We start from the raw sequence: 9,032 nt of genomic DNA on the forward strand, positions 1-9,032 counted from the left end.
TAGTTGTTGTTTTTGTGTGCATGTTAAGTCTTCTCTTTGTCACTTTTTTCTTTTTATTCTATTTCCTTGTTGTTGGCTAAGTTCCCTTGAAGGAAAATATTAGATCCAGAGAATTCAAAAGGGGTAAGAAAAGAAAAATATAATAGTAGTATTGATAGTGAGTGTTAGCAGAAGAACCATGTGAGATCTAGGAGAATGTATATATAACTCATGGAAGCTGTGTATAGTTATAACTGTAAAAAAGTGGAGTCCCTATAATGAGATATTAAACTGAATATGGGGAGGAATATACTATGAATTAAAAGGTCAGTGTGGTCAGGAGAGAGGGAAAAAGGAAAGAGAGGACAATAACATAAAGAGTGAATAAATGGTAGAAAACAGATTGGAGGTATTAGAGATAAAAAGTCAGGAATATTGGGGGCTAAACAGAGAGAGGTGGAATGTAAGAGAAACAATAAATGATGGAGGAGAGAATGATGTAAAGGAAAGGGTATAGCATTGGTAGCCAAAATTAGTACACCCAGAAAAGAGAAAATTGAGGATGAGGAAGCACAGCAAATAAGAAATGTTGCCTGCAGCACTAATATAAAAAAAGAAAAAAGGGGAAAAAAAGGAGAAAGAAAGAGAGAAGGAAAAAAAAGCAGAGAGAGGGGAGAAAAAAGAAAAAGAAAAAAGAAACAAAGATTGGTGGGGGGGATAAAGAGGAAGAAAAAACAAGAAAACAGACCAATAAAAAAGACCAGACAAGGCCCCAGGCAAAGAATCCTCTTTGCAATTGAATAAACTGCTTAGGAACCTGACCTTCCCCTTTTCTCCCTTCCTTCTCTCCTAAGGCAGCAGGAAGGCTGTGTGAGGGCTCCTGTAGGAAATTCAAATGGGTCCCTGGTGAACCAACTCCTCTGAGAAAATAATGACTCTTAATTTCTTGAGAGAGAACCCACCCCTTGCCAGGAACTCTAAATATGCTATTGGAAGCCTGTAAAGCACATCCTACTGTCCCTCTCCCTTAGGTGTGCTACAAGGGGGCTGGTTAATTTTCTGACTCCACCTCCCAGACCAAGTTTCCTATCCCAGGGCAATTAGGTAAATTGGGCGCTCTCACCAGATTTACCTCTTCTCTATTCCTATACTCTCCCCAAGTTGGCTGATATGTCCTTCAAATTCAATAAAAGGGGGGGGGGGACCAGAAAATTGAACCTGCACTTCCCTCCTAAACTCTCCCTCTGCACTTCCCACCTAAACTCTCCCACTTCCGGAATTAGTCCGCGCTTGGAAGGGAAGGGCAATGCCGGATTTCTGGGAGTGCTGGGCTTGGGAAACAGAGGCCTGGGAGAATGTGGACTCACGGTATTTAACGTGGGCCATGGGGGTTCATGCATTTGGGGGACACATGGCTTGGAAACTCTGCCCCACGACCGGCAGTTCTGTGAATGCCGCGGCTCTTAGCCCTAGGGGGGAGGGATTTACCTTCCCACAGCTTCCGTGTTCAGTCTTAGAAACCCGAAGTTCTCCCTTGAGCAAACACCAATTCTGCTGCAGTCACTCCAGATCAATGTCCAGACACCTCCCGCCCTGCAGTTTCCTGAAACAGCCAGCTCTGGTGGGTCTGTCACCAAACATCTGGTCTTTTGTAAGAGAGATGATGACGGTATACTTTCTCAGACGCCATCTTGCCCCACCTCCAGCAATCACTCTTTGTCATACTCTCTCCAGATTGATGTCAGAAGCCTCCTGTTTTGTGGGTTCCCAAAACAACTCACTCAGGCAGGATTTTGTCCCTGCTCAGTCGTTTTCTTTGTAGGAAAGATGATGTGGGTGCACTTATTCAGACACCATCTTGCCCCACCTCTACATATGTTCTTAACAATTATTCTTGGATTCTTTATGCAAATTTCATAAAACATTAAACAAAGCAAGCTGTCATCAAGTTATTTCCCAGTTAACAGTTTTTGAAGCACATGCATGTTAGGTAAGTATCTAAAAAAAAATCACAGGCAGGAAACCTGAAAAAAAGTTAAGTTCACATTTTTTTGTTTGTTTGTTTTACTGCTGTCTTGACATACATGAAGTAATGGAAGTCAAGTAACTCACTTTAATTGCATCGTTACTTGTACATTGGTTCTTAGGTTCCTTAACACATTTAAATACAAATAAAATGAGTAGCAAAAATAATGAACCAAACAGCAGGTACGTTTACAATTAATGGAATATGAATCGTTTCTCCCTTCTTCAGAGTAAATTGAGTCACAACTTTTTCTAAAAGGAACACTTCTGCCACTGTAGTCAAAGGAGTGCACATTGAGATTGTGTATTCTGTAGATACACATAGTTCAATATGTAATATCCTTGGGGTATCTATTTCTACCACAGCCTTGAAAGTGCTCCAAACCTTAAAGTACCCATCATAACTACACTTGTGACCGGAACCAATTATCCCTTTTATCCCCCATCAGGACAAACCAATATGTAGGCAGTTTTCTTTACTTAGACACAGAAGAAATTTTAACCCTGACCTATGTGAAACCACAAGTACTCAAAGTAATACTATGCCAAACATTTTTAACTTTTGTAAAAATTCCACATCCCCATATTGGCCACCTCAAGATGAAAATAGATAACTTCCTAAATGTTACCTGGCTCTACTCCCCTAACATTAAACATAAAAATCACATGGAAAATACAGAAATTCATATAGAAATAACATAAACCTCTCATAAATTGCAAACAAAAAACTATTTGTGGGTCAGCATGGATGACATATTGTAGACTGTGTAAATTTTAGAATAAAGGAGACTAAAGTTGGAAAGCCAGTTAATTTCCCCCTCCTCCTGCTTTGGCTTCACCTCCTTGGGTATCCCATGACTGAGTATCAGTAATTGCATCATTAGCTGACTATCTTCGTATGACTCTTCACTTAATGTATCAAGCTCATCAATGGCTTCATCAAATGCTTTCTTTGCAAGAGAGCAGACTTTCTCCTAATAGAGCACATGAAAGGTCAGGGTAGACCTAATCTTGTAGGATGTATTGTTTGTATTTCCTTTTTGCTTATTTCAAATGTTTATTGGTATGATTGTTGTGACTGATCCACAATCCCTTTCTTGTCATCACCAGTAGCAACCTTGGCTTAGTATCTTTAATAGCTCCTTTCATTTTCAGATAGAAGACTTTGCTCTCTCTTTGTGAGGCACTGGGGATCAAGAACTTTCCCAAAAGACACGGTATATCATTGCAGATATCTCTTTGTTTGGTCTCAATTTTGTCTCTGGATTCTTGAGCCATCTGCTGATTTCTCTCAACGTTTTCTGTCTTTTGCTCAATACTTGAGATGACCTATCAAGATAACCTATGAGTTTCTACAACATTTTTATAAGAAACTGAGAGAAGATTCTCTCCTCATTGGATATTTCAACTCCTTGCTCAATTATGTACTTGATGCAGGCTGCACGGTCATCATATTGCTCAACCTGCTTAGCCAGTTTGTCCTTCTGCACCAGCTCGTTTTTACTGGGCTCAGTATTCTCTGGACAAGTATTTTCTACTTTTCATTAAAAATTATTGAAGTATATCATTCATACATGAACAGATATAAACAATAAGTGTATAGTAAAAGTTGTGAACCTTCAAGACAAATATGCATAACATTATACAGCACTTCCTTATATCATTCTACTTCCAATAACTTGCATTGTTGTGAAATATTTGTAGCAAATTATGAAGGAGCATCATCAAAGTATTACAACTCACTATAATCCATATCTTATATTTGGTTTATTTTTCCCCAAACTCGCCGTAATTAAAAAAAATTTTTTTATAAACCATATAATTTACCTAAAGCACATAATCATGGTATTTGATGTAATCACAGTTTGCATTCATCACTTTAATCAATACTGGAGCATTTTCATTACTCCAAAAAAAAAGAAAGAAAAAAACACAACAAAAAACAAGCCACTATCATACCTGTATGTTAATGCTAGTAATATAAATCCTATGATGCGCTTTCACCATTTCTATTCATTTCCAAACAAATTTTTACGAATTCTGCACAGATTAAACATTGGCTTTGCATTCTCTAACCACATTCTATTCTCTAGTGACTTATATTCTAACCATTAACTCCATGAGATTGCTCATTATATTTAGTTTATATCAGCAAAGTCATACAATATATGTCCTTTTTTGTCTGGCTTGCTTCACTCAACGTAATGTCCTCCAGTTTCATCCATGGTATCATATGCTTCACAACTTCATTTCTTCTTGCAGCTGAATAGCATTCCTTCATGTGTATATACCACAGTTTGTTTACCCCATTCATCAGTTGATGAACATCTGGGTTGTTTGATTCTTTTGTTTTTTGTGAATAATGTTGCGATGAGCATTGGTGTTCAGATATCTGTTCATGTCACTGCTCTCAGTTCTTCTTGATATACATTAGTAGCAGTATTGCTGGGTTACATGGTAGATCTATATTCTTAGGAATCTCCAAACAAACTTCTACAGTGGCTGTACCATTCTACATCCCCATCAACAGTCAATTAGTTTTCCTATCTCCCCACATCCTCTTTGATACTTTCAATTTTCTGTTTTATTAGTATTGGCCATTCAGGTAGGTTTGAAATGATATCTCATTGTATTTTTAATTTGCATTTCCCTAAAAGTCAGTGATGTGGATCATTTTTTTCATGGGCTTCTTCACCATTTGTATTTCTGCTTAGAAAAATGTCTATTTAGGTCTTTCACCCCCCTTCCCTTTTTTTGTAGGAGATACTGGGGATTGAACCCAGTATCTCATTTTGGGAAGCAGGTGCTCAACCACTGAGCTACATTTTTGCCCATTTTTAAATCAGGTCATTTGTCTTTTTACTGTTGAGTTCTATATCATGGATATGAGACCCCTGTTGGGTGTGTGATTTCAGAATATTTTCTCCCATTGAGTAGGTTGCTTATTTACCCTCTGCAAGTATTATTTTTAACAGAATTGGAGAAAGGATAAAGAAAACAAACAAAAAATAATGAAAAACATGTGAAGTATTAAATAGTAATGTTTAAATGGAAAATGCAAATCTCCTTTTAATCATATCCTCAGAGATAATAAGTCTAGGCTTTTTCCTGACTTTTTTCTTTTAAATAAAATGTACATTTACATGTACATATTATATGCATACACTATACAAATATTAATTTTTAAAACAAAAATGAGATCTACAGCTTTTTTTCCATAGCTGTATATCATCGTTTTAGTTCCTCATCAACACACATAAATCAATGTCATCCTTTTTAACAACTTTTTGCTGTTTCACTATTGAGGTATAATAATTTTTTTTTCTACCAATCCCCAGGTGATGGACATTTCTACCAATCCCCAGGTGATAGACATTTTGGTTGCTTTCAGTTTTCTGCTATTATAAACAACGTCACCATGTACCTTCTTGCACCTACATCTTTGGGCATTTTTCTGGTTATTTCCTTAGAATTATTTCCTAGAAGTGTTATTTACAGAGTGAAAGATTTGAAATTTTACATATCAGTTTATTCATTTATTACTGGATGATTCCAGATTGTCCTCCAAAAAAAGGGTTAATCAGTTTACATTCTTATCATCAGGGTGTAATGCCCACAATACCTAGAGCATCCTGAAGTTCCAGATCTTCCTGGAGGAGGTGACCTGTGAGTTATGATCAAAGGAACAGCCAATCCCTAGGGAGCTGAGGCAGAAAGTGCTCAGGGCTGCTTCTCCACTGGGTATTACTGACATCTTGAATATTTGCCAAGTAGAAGTACTTCTTGCTTTTTTCCCACCAGCATGTAAGAGAAAGATTTCTCAATCCATTTCCTGGTCTAGCGAAAACCGCAACAACATCCACTGACACCGTTCCTCCAATATCATAAAAGGGGAACAAAACAAGTTGCTTGAAATCCTTGAGTAAGATCCTGATTCTATCTTAGAAATTTTAATCTCTCAAAGGGTGATTTCTGAGGAAGAATATGAGACCCTGGAGAATGTTGCAAAACCCCTGAAGAAAAGTAGAAAACTGTTAATTTTGGTACAAGAAAAGGGAGAGGTGAGCTGTCAGCATTTTCTGAAGTGTTTCTTTTTTTCAGTATTTTTCCATGCTCAGCTAATATTTGGAGCTTTAAAGCATGGGAAGTTGGATTTTTACATTTTTTAGGGTAAAGCAAAGGGACAGATTTTCTGAAAAAAGAAAATTATTTCCTTAAATTTTTGTTTATCCCTAAGATAAATTTCCAGTGAAATATGATAGAGGCGAAAAGTGCCCAAACTTAAAATCAGGGAGCAATATATCTGGTTTAGTGGGTTGATAATTTGCTGTTCATAATATACCCTAAACTTGCAGTGTTTTAGTGCTATCATAAATATGTGCTATACAAACAGTGGCATCCTGGAAAGGATGGAAAGGAAAGTCTTAGTGATGACAGTATTCCGGGTTTCTTTACCAAGGAAGTGAGTTCACAGACCTTGACAGCTCCAAGACCACCTGTTGCATCTTTCACTTAGAACAGCCAGTTTGAAAATGCACATAGATGGTGGATTAGTAATTTCATTTTCTCTTTGGTAGGCATGCCAGCAGAACCCTGAATTTCTGATAATTCTGCGATTCAATGGTTAAATATTCACTTTTTAAAAAAAATTTTGAGGATGAAATGAATGGCTGGTGATATATCAACTAATTCAGGGAAAGGGAAAGTTTTTTTTAACTAATTTTTGTCACTTCTGTAGGTTACCACTAGAGTCCTTTGTAGCTCCTTTTCTAGGAATCTAAACAAATATTCAGGATTATTTTAAGAGAGGATGTTAGAGAGAAAGGGGCTGGGATAGGAAGGTGAATGTCAACAATGTTGATGCTTCCTAATGTAGGCTTAGAAAAATCAGTTTTAGTATTTCTAGGATTCTATATTTGAAAATTAGAGCAATTTATTTCCTGATTAGAATCTATTAACAATGGTGCTAGGAAATTGCGCTGGTTGTGAATCACAGTAAATTCAACCGGTAAACCCTGTTCATAGGGCTAAACTTTCAGGTTCACTCCTTTGTTCTTTGAGGTTGCTATGAAAGACTCAAACTTTGAGCTCCTTCTGGAATAGTGGGGTTTGGAGAGGGAGTCAAGGGAGGAATCTGAATTTCCTCAGTGGGAGAAAGAAAGTTTTGACAGTTGATTGGTTGTCATTCATGTTATTTAGGAGATGGTGGATATTTCTAATGAAATGAAGAAGAGGGATGATATTTTGAGGTCTCTGAAACTTAAGTTATTATACTATTCCTTTGTTAATTTGAAAAACAAAACAAATGAAACTAAAAAGTAGAACCTTTTTTTTCTTTTCAGATTTTTTAAAAACTTGAGAATGTAGAATTCCCTCCATCTATGGGTAGAGGCAAGAATTCAGAAGATGCTTTTTTTCTCTGAAAATAAACAACCTGAGAATCCTGAGACCACAGTGTCTTTCAGAGAGAAAAGACAATTGGATTGGGAAAGCTCTGAATCTTTCAGGGACAAGAAAACTAGAGATAGGGAGACTGCCCAGACCTCAAGGGAGAAGAATGAGAAGGAATACATCACACCAAAAATCACATTCTGGAGATCCAGCAAGATGGCATCAGTTTAACTGGGCACTCACCACCTCTCTCAGATGAAACAGCTGAGATGGGGGGCAAGATCCTGCTTGAGTGAGCTGTTTTGGGAACTCAAAGAGCAGGAGGTTTTAGGGCACCGATCTGGAGGGACCTGGACAAAGAGATAAAAAGCCCAAAGGAAAACTGTGAGTTTCTGGCCCTGGTGGCAGGAAATGGCAGGTAGCTAAGCCCCACCCCCCAAGACAAAAAGCTACTGTGAACCCACTGACTCCAACCAGTCACCCAGCAGGAGGCGGTGTTCTCCGGAAGTAAAAGGATTCTGGTGAAGGGAGGAGGAGAGTTTCCTTTCTGTGGGTTTGGTTACCTGCACCCTCTTTGAACTTTAGGGAGCTTACTGGGAAGAGGTGAATCTGCTCAGGCAGCCTGATTTACCCAGCCAAGCTGGAAGAGAGGAACTTGGGCTGGAAGAGGGTAATTGACTAGTCCAGTGTTGAAAACTCAAAATTCCTTTGGGTTGGAAGAGGGTAATTGACTAGTCTAGTCTTGAAAACTCAAAATTCCATCTCCCAAAGAGAGGTGGGCAGTAGGAAGTGCTTAATAACCTTCCAAGGGACTATTTAGTGTCCCTGGGAGGAGGGGGAGGTCTGGAAGAGGGTTGAGAGTCATTTCTCTGCAGTGAGATCTAATACCAGGGTCCCATTTGAATTTCAGAAGGGAACCCAACCTGACCTGGAAAGGCGAGGGGGTATCTGATCACACAGGCTATTGAATTCTGCTGCCCTGGGAGAGAAAGCAATAAGAATAGAAAGGGGGCAGGGACAGACAGACTCCTAATCAGCAGCAATCTACCCAACCTGCCCTAGGGAAAGTGAGTAGATAGCTTTCTAGCTAATAAACACGAGGAGAAAGTTTAGCTCAATGGAGGAGTCTCTGCTTTGAATATGTGAGGTCCCTGGTTGGATTCGTGGCTCTCCTTAGAGTAGTGATCCAGTGGGTTATCAAACACCGCTGATACTTTAGGACAGAGAACAGGTAGACGTTATTTTTGGATTAGCTTCTCTTGGATCTCTATTTTTCTTTAAAAAGTTTCCTTTAAAAAAATTTTTAACTGAGGTTACTCACTAAAACCTGATTCAATACCTGCAAAGGGCAGGCTGCAGGGTAATTGATTGATGAACACCAGCAGCCTGAGACGCTCCTCACGGGTTTAAGAGGGAAGGCTGTTTTTTCCTAAGAATTTGTTTGATTGCTTGCTTAAAGGTTTTTTTTTTTCTTTTTCTTTTTTTCCTTTCTGTCCACCCCCTGCCATTTTTTAAAAATTAGGTGCTGCTGTCTTCTTTCTTTCTTTTTTTTTGAATGCTCATAACAGCTTTATTCAATCAAAACTGCATACAATCTAAATAGTGATCAGTAGGCAAAAAAGAAAAAAGAAAAAACA

The 9,032-nt window shown here is 38.3% G+C and overlaps 1 pseudogene; it reads left to right on the top strand.

Moving 5' to 3' along the window:
* The first annotated feature begins 5,891 nt into the window (after positions 1-5,891).
* On the top strand, positions 5,892-8,624 carry LOC101433196 (caspase recruitment domain-containing protein 6-like; annotated as a pseudogene).
* The last annotated feature ends 408 nt before the right edge of the window (positions 8,625-9,032 follow it).

The sequence above is a fragment of the Dasypus novemcinctus genome, chromosome 2, assembly GCF_030445035.2.
Source record: "Dasypus novemcinctus isolate mDasNov1 chromosome 2, mDasNov1.1.hap2, whole genome shotgun sequence".
Lineage (NCBI taxonomy): Eukaryota > Metazoa > Chordata > Mammalia > Cingulata > Dasypodidae > Dasypus > Dasypus novemcinctus.